Source organism: Bubalus bubalis, chromosome 11 (assembly GCF_019923935.1).
Source record: "Bubalus bubalis isolate 160015118507 breed Murrah chromosome 11, NDDB_SH_1, whole genome shotgun sequence".
Taxonomy (NCBI): domain Eukaryota; kingdom Metazoa; phylum Chordata; class Mammalia; order Artiodactyla; family Bovidae; genus Bubalus; species Bubalus bubalis.
Genome location: NC_059167.1, coordinates 42,503,266 through 42,530,066, shown reverse-complemented (window position 1 = coordinate 42,530,066; position 26,801 = coordinate 42,503,266). Strand labels below are relative to the sequence as shown.

General features: G+C 37.5%; 2 protein-coding genes across 3 annotated transcripts in view; one reads left to right on the top strand and one right to left on the bottom strand.

Annotated features, from left to right (window-relative positions):
* Positions 1 to 26,801, top strand: part of FAM227B (family with sequence similarity 227 member B) — a 203,619-nt gene that overhangs the window by 92,047 nt on the left and 84,771 nt on the right. The gene's annotated exons all lie outside the window — the stretch shown is intronic.
* FGF7 (fibroblast growth factor 7) overlaps positions 1 to 26,801 on the bottom strand; it is a 61,726-nt gene that overhangs the window by 21,524 nt on the left and 13,401 nt on the right.

Sequence of the window (26,801 nt, the reverse complement as noted above, 5' to 3'; positions counted from 1 at the left end):
GTTATATCTATTATGTAAAACAGAGTGCCTGTTCAGTTCAGTTTAGTCGCTCAGTCGTGTCCTACTCTTTGCGACCCCATGAATCGCAGCACGCCAGGCCTCCCTGTCCATCACCAACTCCTGGAGTTCACCCAGACTCACGTCCTTCGAGTCAGTGATGCTATCCAGCCATCTCATCCTCTGTCGTCCCCTTCTCCTCCTGCCCCCAATCCCTCCCAGCATCAGACTCTTTTCCAATGAGTCAACCCTTCGCATGAGGTGGCCAAAGTACTGGAGTTTCAGCTTTAGCATCATTCCTTCCAAAGAAATCCCAGGGCTGATCTCCTTCAGAATGGACTGGTTGGATCTCCGTGCAGTCCAAGGGACTCTCAAGAGTCTTCTCCAACACCACAGTTCAAAAGCATCAATTCTTCGGCACTCAGCCTTCTTCACAGTCCAACTCTCACATCCATACATGACCACAGGAAAAATGATAGCCTTGACTAGACGAACCTTTGTGGGCAAAGTAATGTCTCTGCTTTTGAATATGCTATCTAGGTTGGTCATAACTTTCCTTCCAAGGAGTAAGTGTCTTAATTTCATGGCTGCGATCACCATCTGCAGTGATTTTGGAGCCCAAAAAAGTAAAGTCTGACACTGTTTCCACTGTTTCCCCATCTATTTCCCATGAAGTGATGGGACTGGATGCGATGATCTTCATTTTCTGAATGTTGAGCTTTAAGCCAACTTTTTCACTCTCCGCTTTCACTTTCATCAAGAGGCTTTTGAGTTCCTCTTCACTTTCTGCCATAAGGGTGGTGTCATCTGCATATCTGAGGTTGTTGATATTTCTCCTGGCAATCTTGATTCCAGCTTGTGCTTCTTCCAGTCCAGCGTTTCTCATGAGGTACTCTGCATATAAGTTAAATAAGCAGGGTGACAATATACAGCCTTGACATACTCCTTTTCCTATTTGGAACCAGTCTGTTGTCCCATGTCCAGTTCTAACTGTTGCTTCCTGACCTGCATACAAATTTCTCAAGAGGCAAATCAGGTGGTCTGGTATTCCCATCTCTTTCAGAATTTTCCACAGTTGATTGTGATCCACACAGTCAAAGGCTTTGGCATAGTCAATAAAGCAGAAATAGAGTGTTCCATATACAAATAGTGACCTTTCACCTCTTTGATTTTAAGTTCAATCAATGCAATAATTAGCACAAGGGAATTCAGCTCAATTTTCTATGATATCTCTTCTGTGATGATACTTAGAGTACCAAAATTTTTCCTCAAAAAAATCAGGATTACCCTTACTTTTCTGATGCCTTAAGAATATGCATACTGTATCTTCACTACCTGGATGCACAGTTTATAGACTAATCTAGCCAATATAGTGCAGGTATCAACCTCATATGATCAAGTTAAACAAGAGTACATGCTTTTTTCACTGAAAGACAAGACGTGTAGCATTAAGTGTGGAGAAGTGCCAGAGAATGAAATATACAGTTTTTCAGATAAGCTACAGTTTGCATTGAAAAACACACCTGATGTCAAATAAGCCACTGTTCTTTTTATAAGCATAGTAATGACCAAGGAGTATGTCGGTTTGATAGTTTTTGAATCTAAATACAATAAAACAAAGTTTTTGGCTGTGTAACTGCCATGTCTAGAATTATACACAGATCTATTGCTCAGTGTATGGGAAATACAGAAAAACTAATTGGTAGCTCTCTTTGAGAAATGAATTGCTTTTTTTTTTTTTTTTCTTCTTTTTTTTAATTTGATATTATTTAACTTTACAATATTGTATTGGTTTTGCCATATATCAAAATGAATCTGCCACAGGTATACATGGGAAGATTTGGGAGAATGGCATTGAAACATGTAAAATATCATGTATGAAACGAGTTGCCAGTCCAGGTTCGATGCACGATACTGGATGCTTGGGGCTGGTGCACTGGGACAACCCAGAGGGATGGTATGGGGAGGGAGGAGGGAGGAGGGTTCAGGGTGGGGCACACATGTATACCTGTGGTGGATTCATTTTGATATTTGGCAAAACTAATACAATTATGTAAAGTTTAAAAAAAAAAAAAATGTGTGTTAAGTCACTTCAGTCATGTCTGAATCTTTGCAACCCTGTGGACTGTAACCCACCAGGATCCTCTGATTCTCCAGGCAAGAATACTGGAGTGGATTGCCATTTCCTTCTCCAGGTGATCTTCCCAATCCAGGGATAGAACCCGTGTCTCTTACATCTCCTGCATTGCCAGGCAGGTTCTCTACCACTAGCGCCACCTGGGGCAGCCCCCTTTATTTATTTCCCTTTAGGAAATAGAGACCTGCTATTAGCCCACATGATAGGAAAAACTCTCAGTGGCAAAATAGTAAGGAAGAGAATAGATTAGTGTCAGTCCAGGAAGAAAGGACTTCTGAAAACAGGACAGTCTTGAAAAAGTCCATCAAGATGGGCAGTATTTGAATCGGTGAGAAACAGACTAGAGAGAACTAGACTAAGACAAATGGAAGAGGTAGGCAAGGGATAATATGGTACATGGATGCCAACTATCCACACTGGATCCTGACATAGTAGAGTTTAGCTTGGGCAGAATTTCTTTAAGAAAGAAATATAAAAATCAATATATGAAAAAAAAAACAAGTAAAACAAAAAGCAAACATATGACTCTCATCTTTGATAGTTACTTTACATATGAAGACCATACAGCTTTGACCTCTAATATGCCTCCGCTCAGTACAGAAAATTATATTGCCAAGTCAGAGAACTTGTACAATTTTTACAAGTGCCAGAAGGGTTTAAGAATCGTTCAGTAATTAATATATAAGACTGACTTTTTTCAGGCTATAATGAATGCAATGTGTGGGGGTTAAAATATTTGTTTTATGACTTGACTGTTGTTAGAACATTTTTGGAATTCACTAATACTCCCACCTCAAATACTTGGTAATGATTGCATACACTGTGAAGAAATGTCAAAATATAAGTAGTAAAAACAAAGGAATCTTGGTATGACAGCCTTAGAATTTGAGCTAATTTGATTTCATGTATATTCCAGAACCTACAGTGCATTCAGAGATTATATGTGGACACCCAGTACTTACCCACAACATGTAAATTATATTTATTCCACTAAAAATTACACTTTACTTTTCTTAAGCATAACTATATGTCTGAGCATATTGCTTACTGTGTGTGTATCAGTGATTATAGATGATGTAATTAAGTGTACAGTTTATCAATTTCTAGGGACAATAAGTTTTGGGGGCTTTTTGTGAGGGGTAGGGCATGGGAGAACTTCAGAAGTAACTTCAGTAAGTACCAGGGAGAGGATATCAGTGTTCTTCCTCTCTTCAAAGTCCAGGGCCTGCCTCTTGTATCATACTTGATGTTCTGGTCTGACTTTTCATGTATGAGTTGCCATAGCACTAACGAAATGTGAAGTCTGGTTTTGGTAGAGACAAATGAGGCAGTCGTGAGGTATGGTGCCAAGGAGGAAGGTGATAGCTGTGGAAACTTCAGCTCCAGGCAGTGGGTGTGCTAGTAAATATCTAACAATTTACTCTGCAGAAGAAAAGGCTCTGATTTGTATTTGCCAGTTTCCATGGTGTAAATACTCCCACATGTCCAATTTCATATCATTATCAAGCTCCAAACCTAGTTTAAGAGATAACTGTGGAGCTGGTAAAAGATACAGCCCAGTGACTCTTAGGAGTCGAGATGATCTGGCCCCAACACACTTTGCCTCAGGCTTCAGGTACAGCTCATGCTGTGACCCACAGCCTGCCCATAGCCTCTGAAAATGTGTTTGATCATTTTTAAAAGCATAAAATAATAATATACCACATCATACAAATATTAGTTATAACTATGCTCCGTGTAAACAGTGTCAGACTTTATTTTTTTGGGCTCCAAAATCACTGCAGATGGTGACTGCAGCCACGAAATTAAAAGACACTCCTTGGAAGAAAAGTTATGACCAACCTAGACAGCGTATTGAAAAGCAGAGACATTACTTTGCCAACAAAGGTCCGTCTAGTCAAGGCTATGGTTTTTCCTGTGGTCATGTATGGATGTGAGAGTTGGACTGTGAAGAAAGCTGAGCACCAAAGAATTGATGCCTTTGAACTGTGGTGTTGGAGAAGACTCTGACAGTCCCTTGGACTGCACGGAGATCCAACCAGTCCATTCTAAAGGAGATCAGTTCTGGGTGTTTTTTGGAAGGACTGATGCTAAAGCTGAAACTCCAATACTTTGGCCACCTCATGCAAAGAATTGACTCATTGGAAAAGACTCTGATGCTGGGAGGGATTGGGGGCAGGAGAAGGGGACAACAGAGGATGAGATGGCTGGATGGAATCACTGACTCAATGGAATGAGTTTGAGTGAACTCTGGGAGTTGGTGATGGACAGGGAGGCCCGTTGAAAAGGCAATGGCTTTTCAACTCCAGTACTCTTGCCTGGAAAATCCCATGGACAGAGGAGCCTGGTGGGCTGCAGTCCATGGGGTCGCAAAGAGTTGGACACGATTGAGCGACTTCACTTTCACTTTTCCCTTTCATGCATTGGAGAAGGAAATGGCAACCCACTCCAGTATTCTTGCCTGGAGAATCCCAGGGATGGTGGAGCCTGGTAGGCTGCCATCTATGGGGTTGCACAGAGTCAGACACGACTGAAGTGACTTAGCAGCAGCAGGCAGGCCTGGTGTGCTGCAATTCATGGAGTTGCAAAGAGTCAGACACGACTGAGTGACTGAACTGAACTGAACTGATGTTCCATATTCTATGAATTTCATAAAAACAAAATTTACAGAATAAGAGATAGAAAAGAAACCAAGCAGACTTTTAAGATATGTTAAGATAAAGATATAGGAAACTGTAACCACTTTATCAGATGGGAAAGGAGAAGCATTAAATATGATGCTGAAATCCAGGTTCCTTCTTAAACAGTTTTCCCTCTTCTACCTCAAAATAAAGAAAAGAATACCACGCCACAAGAATATACAACACTGTATGGACGTATGAGGATGAGGACATTCAGGAAATGCACTAGATTTACTAATAATAGGTATTCTGAGAAAGCTTCTGAGCTTGCTGCAGGCATCCAGTGCACCTGACACACAGAGCCTGTTGAGAGCCTACCTTCCATGTTTAAAGTGGCCAAACATACAGATCTCTCCTCCAAATTACCCCTGCAGCCAACTGCAATGTGGTAGGAGAAACAGATACACGCATGCACACACATGCATACACATTCCCTCTCTTGAACAAAGACTGAGAGCATTCTGAAACTTCCCCGGAAACTTTTAAGATACTCTGTAATGTTTGTTGGAGAAGAAAATAGCAACCCACTCCAGTGTTCTTGTCTGGAAAGTCCCACAGACAGAGGAGCCTGGTGGGCTACAGTCCATGGGGTCACATATTTGTATTCATATCACCAAAGAAGGACAGGATATGGTCAAGCATTGATTACAAGAGAAAGCAATGGCACCCCACTCTAGTACTCTTTGCCTGGAAAATCCCATGGACAGAGGAGCCTGGTAGGCTGCAGTCCATGGGATCGCTGAGGGTCAGACAGGACTGAACGACTTCACTTTCACTTTTCACTTTCATGCATTGGAGAAGGAAATGGCAACCCACTCCAGTGTTCTTGCCTGGAGAATCCCATGGACGGGGGAGCCTGGTGGGCTGCAGTCTATGGGGTCGCATAGAATCGGACATGACTGAAGTGACTCAGCAGCAGTCTTTTTTAAAAAAATAGGAAATAAGGATAATCAAAGGAATTGTCTTACTGACCTGGATAGCAGATCATATTTTTACAACCAGTGGTAACTCTTATAACATAATAAAAAATAAAAATTAACCAATTATAGTTAAAGAGCAGAATGTTGGGCAGCCTAGTAAAAAAAAGTAAGCAAAATACTTGTGCACAAAAAAAAAGTTTTGAATTTATCTGCAAAGCTTATTTTTTGTCTTTTAATTAAATTTATAGAATAAATTTTAAAAGACAAATTTAGGAACTTCAAAAGTATCCACAACTGTAACTAATCCCATTGCTTTTATGAAACATTATCATGAAGTTGATTTTGAGTTTTGTTGTCTGGTGTATTACATTTTCACTTTGTATGAGAGTTAGAAAATATGGGAACATAAAGTTCACTCTGATTTCTATAAAGACAAAAGTTTGGCAATAGTAAAAAGGAATTTCTAGTCATTGCTTTCTTAAAGAGTTTCTTCCAGTGAGTATTATTTTAAAATGCATAAAGTGTGTTGAATCTTAAATTGGGAAACAGGGAACAGGAAAATCTTGGATGAAAAATAATCCAAATAAAACTAAAACCTCTAAATGATAATTAATTAGAAACACAAGTTAACTAGGCTGGAAGTGCATGTTTATGAGTTTAAATGACCTTTACATATGACTCAAAGCCAAATAATAGCTTTTTTGTGGATTGTGACTATTTAAATGCTTTTTTTTTGTTCTTTTTGTCCAGGGAACTAATAGTTGATGTTAGTAATTATAAATAACCTAGACTTACTCATCTTATCGAGTTGAAGCCCTCACCTTAGCACCTTTCACTAAATTTTCAGAAAATCTTAACATATTTTAACTCGTTTGCTCTCCCCAACAACACTTTTGCTATGAAGTGAATACTGGGTTGGGAAAAAATTAAGAAAGTATTATCTAACCAAAGGAAAAAATATCAGTAATAGACGTAACACACAAAATGAATGAATTGTTCAATTTCATTTTACTATTATAAGCCCTTTTTAGAAATATACCATTTAATCAAGACTATAAAAACTCCTAGGTTTCTTTAATATAATGCACCCACAAACTATCTAATTTTTAAATAATATAATAAATGAAGCCTCAATGCTTGCCTTCTGTTTTCTATAATAAATACTGAATTAATAATGCATTGGCAATCTATCATCATTGGTACCTTGAGACCACTTCAAAGATTCTGAAGATCACGCTGGTAAACTCATTTCCCAAGTCTGCACTCTGGTTTCTCTCCTCTTGAAAAATGAAAATGATAAAGTTTCCTGTTGTTGGAGGAATTTTGACTATACATTCATTCTTATAAAAGCTATTGCTATAGATTTTTAAGAATTGATGCAAGTAGTTATATTTTGGGCTTCTCAGATTATGCTAGTGGTAAAGAGCCCGCCTGCCAATGCAGGGGACATAAGAGATGCGGGTTAGATCCCTGGGTCTGGAAGATCCCCTTGAGGAGGTCATGGCCACCCACTGCAGTATTCTTGCCAGGAGAATCCCGTGGACAGAGAAGCCTGGCAGGCTACTGTCCACAGGGTCACAAAGAGTCAGACACGACTGAAGCGGCTTAGCCCAGCACAGTTACATTTCACCAAATTTCAAGTTAAGTCCCCTTGATTTTCCTGTTTTGTTTAATGGCATCACAATTTTCCAAATCATCTAGTTTATAAATGTAAATGCTTTTTAAAAAAATTCTTATTTCTAATCTGCTACATCTAGTTACCAGTGCTATGAATTCCACCTGTGGGATAGTTTGCCAGTGTTTTTTGCATTTCTATTACCAATACCATTGTTACCACACTTGGAATGTTATAGTATTAACTGAACTTTCTCTCTTAACCCACTCTTTTCCCAGTCCAGTTCACCCGGGAAGCAGCCTCCTGCTTTCCTTAAGAAACGACACTGCGTATAAGATTTTGATAATGCTCCATGGTCCATGAAATGAAATGCAGAGTCCTTGCCTTGCATTATAGTCTTCATATTTCAGTACCATTGTGTAGTAATAAAAATAATACTGGTTTGAGGATATGGCTTTAAATCTGGATTCCTCTAATTAACAGCTCTGTGCTCTTAGCAGGGTAACTAACTTTTCCATTTCTGACTTTTCATCTCTGAAATATAGGGGCAATCCTGTCAATTTTTTAAATTAAATTACATGTACTACATTTAGCAGGCTTCCTGGGTGGCTCAGGGGTAAAACAAACAAACAAAAACACCTGCCAATGCAGGAGACATGGCTTTAATCCCTGGGTTGGGAAAATCCCCTGGAGAAGGGAATGGCAACTGCACTTCAGCATTCTTGCCTGGAGGATCCTGTGGACAGTCCGTGGGGTCTCCAACAGAGCTGGACATGACCTAGTGGCTAAACAACAAGACACTTAACACAGTGTTATACATATTGTGGGAGCAGTCATTTATCCTTTTCCCATCTTATCACTCATCAATGAAGTTAGACTGCCACTGATCCTCACAACTCTAAATCTTTTGCTCACTGAGACTACAAAGTAACCTTCCACCCATGTTCATCTGTCAATGTTTTGTTCATCTCTCAAAGCTAAGCCAGAGTACTTGATCCTCCCCTCTTTTGCCCTTTTCACGAATTCCCAAAATATATCTCTCACTCCTTTGAGAAAGAACACTTACAATATCCGGCCTTATTTTAGTTACTTGTGTAGTTATTTTTCCTTTTAGAGCATTAACTTCTTGAGATGGGAGAAGACAAACATATGTATATAAATGCTTGCCCATGGTAGAAATGCTATAGTTGTGAACAAATGGTTATATAGGTTTTCAGCAATTTTGCTTCAAATGTTACCTACATAGCATTACATTTTACATTAACCTTTCTTAACTCTGTCAAGTAATTTTAGTTGGCAGAAACAATATGTCATGTAAGATACTATTCAGCTGCTTTCTCTTTCCATTGTTACTTTCAACTTTTAAATATGTTTCTACTTCTTTTACAAAGAGTGCTATTATATAATATGATCATCAAACATATTATGGGAATTTTGGTAATAATTTGGGTCTCAGAGTAAAATAGGGTAAAAAAATAAAACTCTGAAAAATTAACTCTGAAATGTGTATGGAATAAGAAGTGGAAAAAAAGTCTCAATAAAATATGATTAACAAAAAATTCTCTAATACCTGTAAAGTTTTAGAATGTCTTTTGAAAGTAGTTATAAAAGACAGAAAAATTAAAGCATGTAACAGCATTTGAGCCAGGTCTTATTTATGTTCATGGAAGCTCTTCCACAGTTTTCCTGATATTTTCCTCCACAACACAGTCCCCATTCTGGAGCAGTTTCCAACACACTTTTAGTTCTACAGTGAAAACGGAAAGAAGCATATTTCTGAGTACCAAAATAAAAGAATAAAACCATGGTTCAATAATACCCAACAGTGAAATGATTACATACTTGAGACAAACTGAAAATTTTCTCATATTGACTATACCCAAAGTAGAGCAGTTTTCCTAAAAGTATATTTTCTTATTTCTCCTACTTTGAGCAAGAAAATAGCATGCACATCTACTTAAAACACCAAAAGCATTCTTTTAAATACTGCCATCTAAAACGTGTGTCTGTAGGAGTAAGAGATGTTTGGTAAGAAATTAAGCTGTTAAAAATATTTCTTACAGGACTTTTCTATAAATCCTATTTATAACTGATAGTTATAATTCAGTAAATTATATTATTAATTCAGTAAAAAAAATACTATCTTATATATCTCAGAATGCTGCATTTAAATACCTGTATGGTCTAGCACTTATTACTTTACCATGCCCTTATTACACTTGCTTTACTTCAGAGAATACAAAATTGTTTTGAAAAATACTGACTTTTGATGCATGTTTTTTACATATGGTGTTCATCAAAGAACAGATATTTAACAAAAGAAAAAAATACAGAAATATAGATTGACTTTGATTTTCATGCTAGATGAATTCATAACAACTATGACAGAAATGGCAACCCACTCCAGTACTCTTGCCTGGAAAATCACATAGACAGAGGAGCCTGGTAGGCTACAGTCCATGGGGTCGCAAAGAGTCGAACATGACTGAGCGACTTCACTTCATTTCACTTCACTTAATGACCTCTATATATTAGGGATACCACGTCCGCCTGGTTAACCTTTTGTTTTCAGCACCTAGCACAGTGATGACATGTTGATAAACAGGAATGTCACCTAGACATCAATGAACAGACATTCCACCTAGACTTAAGGTTCTTAATCTTTAGCATGCAGACCAATCACCTGAGAGAACTAATAACGGAGATTTTGATTCAGTGGGTGTGGACTGAGATATAGAAAACAAGCTTTTAACAAGTAAAGTTGTTGACTTTACTACCCTAACATAGATGGTCCCCAAACTGAACTTTACATTGTTCTGCTCTGTAAGGATAGTCCATGCTTTCAATCCAAGCTCTCCAAAACCCCTGGAATTGGCTGATGGAGGGTGGTGAGACTTAAGGCATGTAGAGTGTTTTATGAGTACAGTTGTTGTGGAGAATAAATAGATCTTTAAGATTTCATCTATATTAAAAGTATAGATAAATTGAGTGGAACCAATACTCATTAATAGGGAATTTCACAGAAGAATTGAATTTACTTGGGGACATGTGAAGTGAAAGTTGCTCAGTCATGTCCAACTCTTTGCAACCCCATGGACTATATAGTCCATGGAATTCTCCAGGCCAGAATATTGGTGTGGGTAGCCTTTCCCTTCTCCAGGGGATCTTCCCAACCCAGGGGTCGAACTCAGGTCTCCTGCATTGCAGGCAGATTCTTTACCAACTGAGCCACAAGGGAAGCCCAAGAACACTGGAGTGGGTAGCCTATCCCTTCTCCAGTGGATCTTCCCGACCCAGGAATTGAACTGGGGTCTTCTGCATTGCAGGCAGATTCTTTACCAACTGAACTATCAGGGAAGCCCTGGGGACATGCTGATAGGTAAATATTTTCTATATACAAAGCAGTGACACAATAAATATTGGCTATCATTATTATTACCAGGATTTTTACATAGGTTAATATTCTTCCCCCATTCTCTCTGTATGTTCTGTTTTTCTGGAATTCAACTGGAAATGGGAAAAGGGGGAGGAACTACTACATGGAAGAGATCTAACAAGTGTTTTCCCTCTGTGGACCTCTGGATGATCCTTGATATATTTCAGGGATTCCAAAGGCAATTTATTTAATCCTTTCTTCTGAGAGTGAGTGAAGTTGCTCTTTCGTGTCCGACTCTTTGCGACCCCATGGACTGTAGCCTACCAGGCTTCTCAGTCCATGGGATTTTCCAGACAAAAGTACTGGAGTGGGTCGCCATTTCCTTCTCCAGGGGATCTTCCCGACCCAGTGATTGAACCCAGGTCTCCCACACTGTAGGCAGATGCTTTACCCTCTGAGCCACCAGGGAAGCCCAGAATAACATGCTAATTCTACTTCAGTGTGGCATGATGACAGGCACTCTAATTTTTGTTGTTAAAGTGTTTCCTGGATATGTTTTGTCTCCTTACTCAATAGAGAAAGAACGAGGTTAAATATAGGCCAATGGAAATACACAGAAGTGTGAAAAATACTGATATATTTGAATCACAGCAAACAAGTGTATAGGTAGAAGAAAAGAAAGAGGGGAATAGCAAGTGAGGTTGAAGCCAAATATTTGAATTTGGTCCTGTAGGTGTTACATAACCATCAAATTATGAGCACTGTAAGTAGGAATACAATGATCAAGTTTTGGGTTTAGAAAGACACACAGTGACAGCCTGAAGTATGGATTCAAAGCTGAGAAAATGGAAAATGTAGATATTTAAGAGATTAGTGGGTGGGACTGTGACAAGAGCCTTAACTAAATGAATTTCAAGAGGAATGGCTAGATAGCGGAAGAAGAGAAAAAAGGGAAATGAATTAATATTTACTGATAATCTCCTGTTATATATACATTCTACAGTTTAACCTTTGTGCAATGCATTTTACAAGTGAAGAACTAAGGTTTGAGAACATTAAATTTATAGCTCTAAATTATAGACTAGGGGTAAAGCAAAATTTCATACCCAGGCCTGTATGACACATCTTTTTATTGTACCACACTGCCTCTCAGCTGCACCAGTTTCCGAGGAGACTTGAGGATCCAAGCTGAGAAATACTTAAGCAATAGAATAGTAGGAGGGCTCAGTGACAGAAAATGTGAGTTAATGAAGAGGAATAATGCAGGGTTTCCAGTTGGGTCAACTGGATGGAGGATGGCATAGCTCTTATGTAAGGAATAGAAGACAAGAGCAGGTTTGAGAAAGATTATGAGTTCATTTGGGAACATACTGAACTTGAAATGCCTGGAGGCTATCAGGAGAATTATCTAGTAACAATTAGCTATATGGACCAAGAGCTCAAGAAAAAAAAGAGGAATGGAATTTCAGATTTCAGGATAATCAGCATATAGGTCATAAGCAAAGTGACACTTATAGATACAATTATTTAGGACTATATGAGTAGAAAATGACAGTTATCATAGTATAGAATATAGACTGGGGGACCAAACATGCTATAACTCTTCATGTACATTGATGCAGTATTTTTGGATGATTATCCAAGATTTCCACAGGTTTAAAAGAAAGGAGAACAGTCATCATTATATTGGCAGCACAGGTTTTAGCAAGAGCAACATTCTGTGAATTTGGACTGTCTGGAAGGAAAACAAGGTTAAAGTGATAAGTCCTGACTTTAGAATATTTAAAATATCTTTTTAGTTTTGTCCTCTTTTTGTCCTTTTCATAGTAAGTTAGGCACTTAGTAGTCAACATTTACTGGGTACTTATATATACTATACCCTTTGCTGTGCTTAACATATACTCATTGTTTTAATAACCTCATAATCCTATAAATTGGGCTTCCCTAATAGCTCAGCTGGTAAAGAATCTACCTGCAATGCAGGAGACCTGGTTCCATTCTTGGGTCAGGAAGATCCCCTGGAGAAGGGATAGGTTACCCACTCCAGTATTCCTGGGCTTCCTGGTGCCTCAGATGGTAAAGAATCCACCTGCAATGTGGGAGACCTGGGTTTGATCCCTGAGTTAGGAAGATCCCCTGGAGAAAGGAATGGCTACCCACTCCAGTATTATTTCCTGGAGAATTCCATGGACAGAGGAGCCTGGCAGGCTACAGTCCATGGGATGGCAAAGAGTTGGACATGACTGTATTTATATTTACTATACCCTTTTCTGTGCTTTACATATACTCATTGTTTTAATAACTTCCTAATCCTATAAATTAGATAATATCTCTGTTACTCAATAAACAAGAAAACAAGATTCATAGAGATTATGTAATTTGCCCATGGCTAATGTTTGTGTCTTAGCTTGGATTTGAATCCAAACTAGGACTTCTTTATTACATTTCCAAAAGATTCATATCCAAGAAGCTCTCTTTAATGTATTACTTGAATGAAAAAAAAATGGCTTGAAACTGCAGAACAATTGACAGAAACTGACAACTTTTCCCTCAGGTGACAGAAAACAGTATTTTGGTTTCTCTAATAGCTTATGGTTACTTATTAATTTGTTTACCAAACATCACATTTTACAGCTAGTATAGAAATTAATGTCAACTAGTGTTCATATAATTTTCACATATCTGAATTAGTAAGGTAATTTAATGTTCAAAACTCTGACTAGTATTGCTTATCATTATATACATACATTGAATATGTATATGTTTTTGTATATCAGGCATGCCTTAATAAAGTGGTTTTTAGAAATTACGAGCTTCAGAAGGAGAAGGTGAGATAAATTGAGAGAGTAGCATTGATTTATATACACTACCATGTGTAAAATAAATTGCTTGTGAGAAGCTGGTATAAAGCACAAGAAGCTCAGCTTGGTGCTCTGTAATGACCCCGAGGGGTGCGATGGAGCGGTGGAGAGGAGGTTCAAGAGGGGGGGGATGGATATATGTATACTTACAGATGATTCACATTGTTATACAGCAGAAACTAGCACAAAGTTGTAAAGCACTTATCCTCCAATTAAAATAAATAAATAAAAATTAGGAGTATCAATCCTCAATAAGGCCTTCAGTGCAAAAAGGTATTTCTCATGATTTGAGATATACTTAAAAATTAATTAGTAATAATTTATTAGTGACACACTTATGATAGTCTGTCATTTCATATTTACTCAAAATATCAGTGTAAATGAATCTATTGAAAACTAAGTACAGATAAAGGTGAATTGTGGAAGAGATATAAGAGGATGTGGGAAAAATTACAATATAAAGACTAAAATTTCAGTAAAATTAAGATTTTAAAATTTAGTCTTATTATAACCTGACACATAGTTGTTATGGTTAGAGTTTGCATTGGCTTAACCTTTGAACATTTTATTAAACTTTATTTCCAATGAGGAATAAATTTCTGTCTAAATTAAATGTTGCATTAAAAAATTTACTGTTTACTTTTTTCAACAATTCACAGAAGAAACTTTGCTCCTTTGATATCAATTTTGTACCTAATAATAGTTTTTAAATTTTTGTTTATAATTTCTTCTCTCATAGAACATTAAGCTCTTTGACATATAACTGTATTAAGATATTATTATTGTATTTCAATGTTAGTATTATTATAGTAGTTATCCAATTTGAGTTGCTTCTCAGGTGGCTCTTGGAGAAGAAAATAGCGACCCACTGCAGTATTCTTCCCTGGAAAATCCCATGAATGGAGAAGCCTGGCAGGCTACAGTCCATGGGATCGCAAAGAGTAGGACATGGCTGAGCGACTTCACTTTTCACTTCTGGTGGCTCTAGTGGTAAACAACTCGCCTGCCAACGCAGATTCAATCCTTAGGTTGGGAAGATCCCCTGGAGGAGGAAATGGCAACACACTCCAGTATTCTTGCCTGAATAATCTCATGCACAGAGGAGCCTAGAAGGCTACAGTCCATAGGGTCGCACAGAGTTGGATTCGACTAAAGCAACCTAGCACACACACATGCACACAGTCTTTAATAGAAACTGGCAAAATCTAAGTTGCTTAGAATTCAATGACAGTAACATTCATTTCACATATAAGTAGCCACATTCTTAGTTAATATTTTAGAAGCAACCATGTGTTAATGCTTAATTGTTTTACTTTTTTGAGGTCATTGGGTTTATATCTGATTCAAAATTTTGGTGCAGTTAAACTGTCTCTTAAAAACCAGTTTTGTAGAATTTGAATTCCCTGCCTCCCCCACATGTAGATGGCACTGAACAGGACAATACATTTTCTTGGTCCATTCGAGAGTTGATTAGCTGAACATATGCTAACTACACCTCTAAACTAGTTATATTTTCCAAACAGGCTCAGTCCACATGTGTAAAAGAATAACAAGGCAGCTCCAGAGAACCTAAGCTATCCAACTGCCTGGGACAAATGTTACTGAAAAATAAGATGAGGTTTATTTTCCAATGCACTATTATGACAAGTTCAACTTTAATTTTTGTTTTAATTGGATTTAAAGATTAAGAAAGTAATGGAAAACCTATAGTATAGGAATCAAGGGGCATAAAGGAATTTTGTCTCCAAACACATATATTTCCCATATTCTTGCCTGAAACCTCCCTGAAATCTTATCACTGGAAACTAATTGCTCCATATAAAGCATCATATCCCTAGGGGGATCCACAGCTAAAAGGCATATACCCTGAGGAAGTTTACACAATGAGCTATTAACCATTATAACATCAATTTTAAAAATGGATTTCTAATTGCATGGTTGGTAGAAAGGAGGGCTCTGAAAAATCAACATTCAGCAAAGTCTTGAAGGATCATAGCAAGGGAAGGAAGTCTATAACAACATAATTAGAGACAAAGGCCCAGAGCAAGGAGCTCTAGAGAGTCAGGAGTTACAGTAAAAGTCCCAAGATTTGGAGGAAAGGGATAGCCTGTAATAAGAGAAAACTGATGAAAGATGAGGAGGAGATCCATGAGCATACACTTCCTCAGTTACTCAGTTAATGTCTCCTGTCAGCTCTGAGTCTTGACATATATACTAAATTCACTTTCTGCTCTCCTAATTCCATTACGGGTTTCTTTCTAGTGAATTGCCCTCTAAGAATGCACGTTAATCCTACAGCTTTATGTTTTTCATTTGTTTCTCATATGGACTTACACTTTGGCACACGCATTACTGTTCCTCTCTGTATGAGTCCATGTAACCATATTTGTATGAATGTGCAATGTCACAGTCTAGTTTGTGATTCAGCATGACACTGTCTTCTCTTCATAAATCCGTGACATGTTTCCTCCATGTGTTTCTAAAGGCCTGTTTCCCAAGTCAAGAATCATCGTATTCAAAATTACCAGGATGACAGGATCTCTAAAGTTAAGCAATAGCAAGGAATATCTGACCTCTTCACATGCAACTTTATTTTTTTTACTGATTGACAAGAATGTTAAGATGATACCAACATGATGCAGTTTTAGAAAGGTAATGCCAAAGTGCTATAAATACAGATTAAAAACAGCAACTTCACAAGTACAGAAGCAGAACAGACCTGACTTGGCAACAAGTCATTTGAAAGTGATGTGGAACTTTTAGTTCACAAGCTTAAGATGAGCCAATAGTCTAGTACTTCTGCTCCAAAATACATTAATTGCAAGATTTGGCCGCCTTACAATAGAAGTTAAGTGGGGCTTAGGAAGCAGTTGTCCAGCTGTTGTTAGCCTCACCCTGCTCAATTTGGAGCTTTGTGTTCTGGGTACCTCACTGTGGATGGTATCCTTGGAGAACTAAAGGTAAGAGGCTAGGAAATTGCATTGAAAGGTAATGGCTGAGGGAATTTACATTGTTTAGCATAGAAAAGATCAGCTTAAATAAAAATACAACTGTCTTTATATATTAAAAGGACTGTCCCATAGAGAATGGTTTAGTGGTAAAGGAGTAAAAATCATTTACTAATTCATGGTCTTATTTTAGATTATGGATAGACTGATTTCATGGTAGTTACATTCCATACAGAAGTTAAATAGAAGAGAGTATTAGAAGCTCAGTATGAGCATGTGTAGATGGAAATTACTTACAGCAGCAAGAAAAGCTTGGACTTGGTAACACAGCCTGAGATAGTACTGGAAAGAGTACATAGTTCTCTGTGGACTGAAAGCATCTTTCACATCTCTAATCATAGCCCTATCTCTTAGTCAGCCCAGCATTTTAAGTAGCCAAAAACCACTTAAAATTGTTACAGGATTTTTAGAGCTAAATGAGATCTAGATCACCTGGTTTAATCTTCTTATAAAGAATAGAGGCTGAGGAAAATTAAATAATTTGTAAAATTCATAATACAAGCCACAGGTAGGAGCCAGAACTCTGGCCCACTGATCCCCTGCTCAGGTGTCATTTGTTCATTACACTAGTTAAGTAATTACTTAAATAATATTAGGGGCATCATTTCCTCTTTGTCGTATAAAATATTAATTATTAGAAATCTCTCACTTATTTTGAAGTCACTTACCAAACCTTTTTCAATGATAGAGAGTATAACCAGAAAGTACAGAAAGTAGGCATAAAGGCTTCTAAAGCACAAAAGAAGAAGTCCTAAAAGCTTGCAAACAAACTAAACTCATTTAACTATACCTATTTGAAGCCTCAAAGAAGTTTTTATTCAGACAATAAGTCTATTTAGAGTTACTCAATCCTTCTGAGGCTTTATTTCCTCATTTTTAAAAGAAAAATAATTAGTGCCTCCCTCATTCAATTTATCTGAAAATTAAATTAGTTGTCACATGTGACTTGCTTAGCTTTGTGCCTTACACACACAAGAGTTTCAAAAATGTCAGGCATTATTACTATTCACTAGTCAAATATTGGAGATGTGATACAGTGTTCCTGGCTTCTGTTAGAGAACAGGAATGGACTGTTCTAAAATTGTCCAGAACTACATGAGGATCTATAACTAGTTTAGTGGTCATTTGCCATGAGACTAGATGAAATCATCAAGGAATGATTATAGACAGAGAAGATCTCCATGATTTCTCTTAAGTATATGAAAGTGTTTTATTAGTCATGTCAATCTATTATTCATACACAGAGAAAAATAACATGATGAAGGGCTTAAAGCAGGAATGATTTCTCAATATGAGAAAGTGTTTCAACTGTTTGGGTAATATAATACTGAAATGGATTGCAGGAGGTTCCATTCTTAGAGAGCTTCAAGAAAAGGTTTGACACATATAGGTCTTGGATTTCTTAGACTGCTAGTGGTTAGAGGAGCCTTTCTAATCCTACCAGACTGTGACTGAAAGAGGAAAGGAGACCCACATATTTAAAAAGCAACATTAGTTTACTATAATTAAATGTATACATATATAAACATAGATATAAATGTTTATGTTCATTAAAAAACTAATATATGCTCATCAAGTACTTGGAAATCACTAAAAAAAAAAAAAAAGAATAAAGAGAATCACCTGAACATACCACTGTTATATTTATTTTCATTTTCCTGTCTATTTTTATAAAGTTGTAATTATAAGTAGGTTTTTTAATGCAATAAATAGACATTATTCTTTTTATATTGCTTTTTAAATTCAAGTACAGGGAATTTACTCATTTATTACTTAACATTAACATTAATTTGATATTGAAAGTGAAAGTTGCTCAGTCATGTCTGACTCTTTGCAACCCCATACGGTCCATGGAATTCTCCAGGCCAGAATACTGGAGTGGGTAGCTGTTCCCTTCTCCAGGGGATCTTCTCAACCCAGGGATCAAACCCAGGTCTTCCATATTGCAGGTGGACTCTTTACCAGCTGAGTCATCAGGGAAGCCCAAGAATACAGGAGTGGGTAGCCTATCCCTTCTCTAGAGAATCTTCCTGACCCAGGAATCAAACCAGAGTCTCCAGCATTGCAGGCGGATTCTTTACCAGATGAGCTACCAGGGAATATATCATGTGTAGTTAAAAGCAAAGAAATAGAGAAAAGAAGCTGAAAGAGTTAGGAAGAAAAGAGAGAGAAAAGAAAGAGAAAGCAGGGAGGAAAAGGGAGTAGCAAGGAAAAGCAATTAGGAGATATGAGGAGAAACAGAAGAGTTGGGGAAACATCAGGAGGGTGATGCCAAGGAGAAGGTTGAAAAGAGAAGTCTTAGTAATTTATGAAAGTGCCTGAGGTCATGTCCAGTCATCTGGTGCTCCAACACCATAGATATTAAGCAGGAGCATAATGCATTGATTCATATCTCTGCCCGTTCAACTTCAGATTAATTAGTTTGTTAGATAATGGTTATAGTTCTTTATCTGCTCTTCTGCATTAAAATAATCAAAAACACTCAAATGGTTAGAGCAGCCTATAAGTGCATAAGACTCTTCTGATTGCAGAAGCCAAAGCTAAATTACCGAAGCATAAAAGCTTGAGGGTTTGACATCTACCTTAGATTTTCAGTTCAGTTCAGTTCAGTTCAGTCACTCAGTCATGTCCAACTCTTTATGACTCCATGAATCGCAGAACGCCAGGCCTCCCTGACCATCACCAACTCCTGGAGTCCACCCAAAGCCATGTCCATTGTGTCTGTGATGCCATCCAACCATCTCATCCTCTGTAGAGATCTCTTCAAGAAAATTAGAGATACCAGGGAACATTTCATGCAAAGATGGGCTTAAAAAAGGACAGAAATGGTATGGACCTAACAGAAGCAGAAGATATTAAGAAGAGGTGGCAAGAATACATAGAAGAACTTCAAAAAAGATCTTCATGACCCAGATAATAATGAAGATGTGATCACTCCCAGTCAGCTAGAGCCAGACATCCTGGAATGTGAAGTCAGGTGGGCCTTAGGAATCATCACTACAAACAAAGCTAGTGGAGGTGATGGAATTCAGGTGAGCTATTTCAAATCCTAAAATATGATGCTGTGAAAGTGCTGCACTCAATATGTCAGCAAATTTGGAAAACTCAGCAGTGGCCACAGGACTGGAAAAGGTCAGTTTTCATTCCAATCCCAAAGAAAGGCAATGCCAAAGAATGCTCAAACTACCGCAGAATTGCACTCATCTCACACACTGGTAAAATAATGCTCAAAATTCTCCAAGCCAGGCTTCAGCAATACGTGAACCGTGAACTTCCAGATGTTCAAGCTGGCTTTAGAAAAGGCAGAGAAACCAGAGATCAAATTGCCAACATGTGATGGATCATCAAAAAAACAAGAGAGTTCCAGAAAAACATCTATTTCTGCTTTATTGACTATGCCAAAGCCTTTGACTGTGTGGATTACAATAAACTGTGGAAAATTCTGAAAGAGATAGGAATATCAGTCCACCTGACCTGCCTCTTGAGAAACCTATATGCAGGTCAGGAAGCAACAGTTAGAATTGGACATGGAACAACAGACTGGTTCCAAATAGGAAAAGGAGTACGTCAAGACTGTATATTGTCACCCTGCTTATTTAACTTATATGCAGAGTACCTCATGAGAAACGCTGGGCTGGAAGAAGCACAAGCTGGAATCAAGATTGCCGGGAGAAATATCAATAACCTCAGATATGCAGATGACACCACCCTTATGGCAGAAAGTAAAGAGGAACTAAACAGCCTCTTGATGAAAGTGAAAAGAGGAGAGTGGAAAAAGTTGGCTTAAAGCTCAACATTCAGAAACCTAAGATCGTGGCATCCGGTCCCATGCCTTCATGGCAAATAGATGGAGAAACAGTGGAAACGGTGGCTGACTTTATTTTTCTGGGCTCTAAAATCACTGCAAATGGTGATTGCAGCCATGAAATTAAAAGACGCTTACTCCTTGGAGGGAAAGTTATGACCAACCTAGACAGCATATTAAAAAGCAGAGACATTACTTTGCCAACAAAGGTCCATCTAGTCAAGGCTATGGTTTTTCCTGTGGTCATGTATGGATGTGAGAGTTGAACTATAAAGAAAGCTGAGTGCCAAAGAATTGATGCTTTTGGACTGTAGTGTTGGAGAAGACTCTTGAGAGTCCCTTGGACTGCAAGGAGTTCTAACCAGTCCATCCTAAAGGAGATCAGTCCTGGGTGTTCATTGGAGGGACTGATGTTGAAGCTGGAACTCCAATACTTGGCCACCTGATGCGGAGAGCTGACTCATTTGAAAAGACCTTAGATATTAATCTGCACAAAAAGCAAAAGGCAAGCAGCTATTTATTCAATTTATTCCTCTTGTTTGAAACTTTGATTTTGTTTTCTCCATCATGTTGGTGATAATTTAGTTAAACTAGTTTTGAGTCAGTAAATGTTAGTCACTCAGTCATGTCCATGGACTGACTGTATGTACAGGTACAGTCCATGGACTGTAGCCTGCCAGATTCCTCTATCCATGTAATTCTCCCAGCAAGAATACTAGAGTGAGTTGTTGTTCATTTCTCCAGGGGATCTTCCAAACACAGCGATGGAATCCAGGTCTTCTGCCTTGTAGGCAGATTCTTTACCTAATCTGTGCCACCAGGGAAGCCCAATAGTAACAAATATAGTCATTCTAAATAAAAATATTCTTATGCATTAATAGCTTTCCATGGACAGTGGCACCCCACTCCAGTACTCTTGCTTGGAAAATCCCATGGACGGAGGAGCCTGTTAGGCTGCAGTCCATGGGGTCGCTAAGAGTTGGACACGACTGAGCGACTTCACTTTCACTTTTCACTTTCATGCATTGGAGAAGGAAATGGCAGCCCACTCCAGTGTTCTTGCCTGGAGAATCCCAGGGACGGGGGAGCCTGGTGGGCTGCCGTCTATGGGGTCGCACAGAGTCAGACACGACTGAAGTGACTTAGCATAGCATAGCATGGACAGTCTACAGTTTCACCCAAATCAGTTTCTTCAACAATTACTGATAGTTTGGAAAGCTGTCAATTTGCCTATTTGATTGCAAATAGCTATCAAAAGCTATCAATATGAAATTATCACTATTACCAGAAAATCCACCTGAAGTAAATATATCATTGATGATGAACATTTATTTTAAGCATAGCAAATAACACATTAGTGCATTTTCTACCAAAATTTACTTAACTACAAGTAAAAACATACAGATTTCCCATCAACTTTTATATTGCTTACAAAATGCTATTGTTAACCATGTATCTAAAGTCTGTTTTTAAAAAATTAATTTCAAAGAAACATAAAAGCTGGGCATAATACTTCAGTGTAAATAAATAACTAAAATAAAATGACTGGTATATTTGAAAGAACTGACCAAAATTTCACAAATTTCTTCCTCAGTACAATATTGTTTTATGCAGCAAATAATAAATAGGAACTTTATTTCCACAAGTACAAAATGAAAATAGTCAAGAAAGATTTCAGTAAATCCAGAGGCTTCTGACCTGGTCATGAAAGATAATTAGGGGACTGTGAGATGCTGATATAACCTTGAAGATGACATAACAAGGACCACTCAGTCTCCTCAGAAAACTGTGAAATTGTCTGAGACAGAGTGAGCCATTTTATTATTACCATTGTTTTAATTTTATAACAGCTTTCTTATAACATTCTTATGGTAATGGCCTTCAAATTTAGAATGTGAGAAAAACATGTTTATGATAATGTTAACATAACCAACAAAATGTAGAATCTTGGATGTCTGAAGAGAAATTATCTTCTATGTAAGATATCATACATTTTGCTTGAATGCACTCCAGGAAAATAGATGTTGTTTCATCCTTGAAACATGGCAATGTTTCCTACTGGGTAGTGTTTTATTATGAACTGGACTTGACTTGAAGGGTTGAGGTGGACTTTCTTAAATTAACAATAGGCATTAATTTATTTCATTTGCACACTTAGCACAGTTCTTTTTGTTTCTTATTTTATAATTATAAGTCTAAAACTGTGTGTATTTTTATATCTGTAAAAAGAATGTGATTTTTTTACTATAATTAAATTTTTTAAAGTAAGTATTTCTTCCTGCACACAGATGTCAAACATAGAGTACAAATTCACAAATAGAGGAGGATATGATTTCTTGAAAAGTTGTGCTTGATTCCTTAGATTTTAATCTTAAAATATCTCAAAGAAATTTCTTTATTACTTATAACTACTAATTACTACAGTGAATAAGACTATATTTCAAAACAATTTTTGTATGTGAAACCCCCAGAACAAAATTTGTTTGCATGAAGATTGAGAAGCTCTTGTGGTAGCATATGATTTCTTTGCTATTTATTATGTTTTTCTCTTTGACCTTATTAATGCATCTCTGGATACCTAGCAACCTAGGTTGCACTCCTGGCTCTACCACTGACTAACTGTGCAACTTTGGCTTCTTCCTAACCTTAAAGAAGCTCAAAACACACTTACCCTCTAAGCAAAGCTCAAAGTATTTTTGCCAGCAGTGTACAAGAAGAATTTCCTTTAGTTAATATTCTCAGGTTCTTACAATTGTCTGAAGAAATAACAATACAATGCAAGATTATTTGCAATTATTTACCATGGGTCTGATGGCTTATCTCCATAAATTATTACAATGATATATTTGAGAAAGCCTTACATTAGGGTAGGAAACTGTAGTCTTGCATATCTGACCTTTAACATGATTTCATTGAGTGATTAGGGTAATATTAGTTGAATCACAATCAACTTCTCCAAGAAGATGAGCCCCCATGCCCTCCACCTCTGGTGGGTACTCCGGTTACATCTGTCAAAATCTCTGTGGACCTCAGGATTACAGAGCATCCCTTTCTGCCTTTTGTCTCTCTTTTCTTGATGTATCTGTAATCTGTATTCCTTTTCCTTCTCTCTCCCTGCTTCTTCCTTAGCTTGTGTCTTTCTCTATTTACTTCCTCACACCTCTCCTTTAATTCTATCTCCCCACCTCTGACCTACACCCTCTTCTTTTGTTTTCCTATCTTCTCTTTTTGTACTATGAAGTTAAAATGTGTTTTAAAGCATTTTGCATGTTTACTAGCTCTGTGTTGCTACTTTCTCTTCACCATACTCTCTAGCTAGCCGGGACAAGACACCATTCTCCAAAATCGCCCTACTGTAACCATACCTTTTTGCACACTTGTTCATGACTTGGAAAGCTTGTCACCCTCTGTCAAAATCCTTCAACCAATCCCCCTTTTATTCAAACCTTTTTGCACACTTGTTCATGACTTGGAAAGCTCTTCACCCTCTGTCAGAATCCTTAAACCAATCCCCCTTTTATTCAAATTTTATTCAAATTTAATTCAAATTTAAAATTTTCTTTTCCTAATTCTTCTACTCTGTCCTTTTTACATTTTTAGGCTCACCAAGAAGTATTCACTTTCACTCTCCTGATCTCTCCTTTCTTCATATGAAACGTATTAGTAACTTTCAGGACTTACTAGATTATTTCCTATAAAAGCCCGGTAAAGACAAAAGTTATTTGTCTTCATAACCTTTATTGTACAGTGTCACCTTACACATTAAAGGTGATCTATAAATATTGAATTGTATTCTCAACTTAAATCCTAATTATCTAGATCAAATTGCCTTTTAATTTGATCAAATTGCCTTTTAATTTGGCTTCTAAACGGCACCTGTATCTCTACTCAGTTCTTGCCATCACTGCAGGCAGGTGCTGCACAAACGACTCGACAGGTTTGTTAGGAAAAAGAGATTGAATGTGACAGTTGCAGATAAAGAAGACTGTGTGTGAGGGCAGAGTTAGTTTCTATCTTCAATTCTGTTTTATTGTCTCCCCAACGACTAGCACAGTTCCTGGCATATAATGTGCTTAACAATATCCATTAAGTGGATGAATGAATATTTGGGGTCAGTATTTGGTGACAGCTGACTGTAACCTCATAAGAGATCTTTAGCTAGAACCACTCAACCCAGCTGCTCCTAGACTCCCACCCTCTGACACTATGAAGTAATATGTACTGTTTTAAGTTGCTAAATTTTGGATAATTTATTATTATGCAGCATTTATAGCTAATATGCCTTCTCTTTCTTCCCATCCCATCCCTCAGTTGCTTAGTACCATTGGTAACATTTTGCAATTGAAATCTATTCAAACAATGTGCTCTAACCACCATCTTTTTATATTTTAAAAAATCTGAGACCCAGAATAGTTCAGTATTTATCCAAGGTCAATTAATTACTAGAAAAAAGTTTAAAACAAAAGAAATAATATGGTGTTATTTCCGTATCCCTATGCTGCCTCTGACTTTATAATCATTTGTCTACTCCTAAGTATTATATAGCATGTATTAATGTTTATATTAAAAGAGCACTGTGAAGATAAAATTTTTCATACTATCTTTGCACTAACTCATCATTTTTATTGCCTTTCTTTTGCCTCCTTTAATTGGGAAAAGTCCTAAAAGTACTAGAAATAAATTGAGAACATAGTAAATGTGGACAAAAGAAAGAACCAATTTGCCAATATACCATTTCTTTTTCAACCTTTCATAAGTGCTTGTTATAAAAAACTCTGCGACTTCTTTTATTTGCTTTTGTGTTTGTTCTGTTTGAATTTAGTGGCCTTTAGAGAGAGGAGCTGTCTGGCTATACTCCCCAAACTGACTGATTTACTCTCTGAAATCCAACTGTATATATGTATGTATTCTATAACAATTATGAAGATACTTACTAATGAACAGAATTATAAATGTTTTTAACAAATGTCAAAAATGTGTTTAAAAAACAACCAAATCAAATTTTGCAGCATCTTTAGCAATTTGTAAGCAAATAAACTGAAGGTTTCCACCCCAACTCAGAGGAACATAAATGGAGATGTTTTGTACAAGGCAAGTTGGAATAGAGCCTTTTTAATAATAAGAAAATGCCAAGTACTCATTAGGGCCTATCATAGAGAAGATAATTTCAGCTGTTTATAGTTCTTTACATGCAAATGATCCCATTGCATGATGCAAATTAATATGTGATGTTTTAATAATATCAGTGACAGTATAATGATACATGTGTTAATAACAAAAGCTATGCTTTGAAGTTCGGAGAAGGCAATGGCACCCCACTCCAGTACTCTTGCCTGGAGAATCCCATGGATGGAGGAGCCTGGTAGGCTGCAGTCCATGGGGTCGCTAAGAGTTGGACACGACTGAGCGACTTCACTTTTCACTTTCATGCATTGGAGAAGGCAATGGCAACCCACTCCAGTGTTATTGCCTGGAGAATCCCAGGGACGGGGGAGCCTGGTAGCTGCCGTCTAGGGGTTACACAGAGTCGGACACGACTGAAGTGACTTAGCATAGCATAGCATGCTTTGAAGTTAAGCCTACTCGCATTCATATTCCAACCCTGACAGTCACTAGCTTTAGAACCTAGAGCAAGCTACCTACCTCTGTGAGCCAAAGTTGCCTCTGCAAAATGAGCATAACTCTGCCAGGCCCATGGTAACAACTCAGTAAGTTTACCTCTTTAGTAGTTATTTTCATGATCCTAAAATAATATTAGTAACTTGTGTTATCATTATAGGGAGAAAGTGTAACTTTAAAACACTTCATTTCTTCCCCTTCAAAGTCTCTTAGCATCTTGTGTTGACTATAAGGAAACTAGAAGTTTTAAAGCAGTATTCTGAATATGAATTTCTTGAACTTTAATATATAATGTTAATCACAGTGAATTCATCAGGCTTACTATTCAATATCTACTGTTTATAAGTTAACTCACTACCCAGATATTTCCAGAAAACAATCCATCATTGCACACAGAAATTTTTGATATGATGATTTCAATCATCAGCTAATATTGAACACCAATCTTTCTTAATTAAAGTGAACACACCTAAATGGGCTTCTCTGGTGGTTCAGACAGTAAAGAATCCATCTGGAATGTGGGAGACTTGGGTTCAATCCCTGGGTCAGGAAGATCCCCTGGAGGAGGACATGGCAACCCACTCCAGTATTCTTGCCTGGAGAATCCCTATGCACAGAGGAGTCTGGTGGGCTACAGTCCATGGGGTTCACGAAGAGTCGGACATGACTGAGTGACTAAGCATAGCCTCACAACACCTAAATAGGCACAACAGGCCTATATATTTTTATTGAGGTATAGTTTACTTACAACATTATATTAGTTTTAGGTATGCAGCACAGTG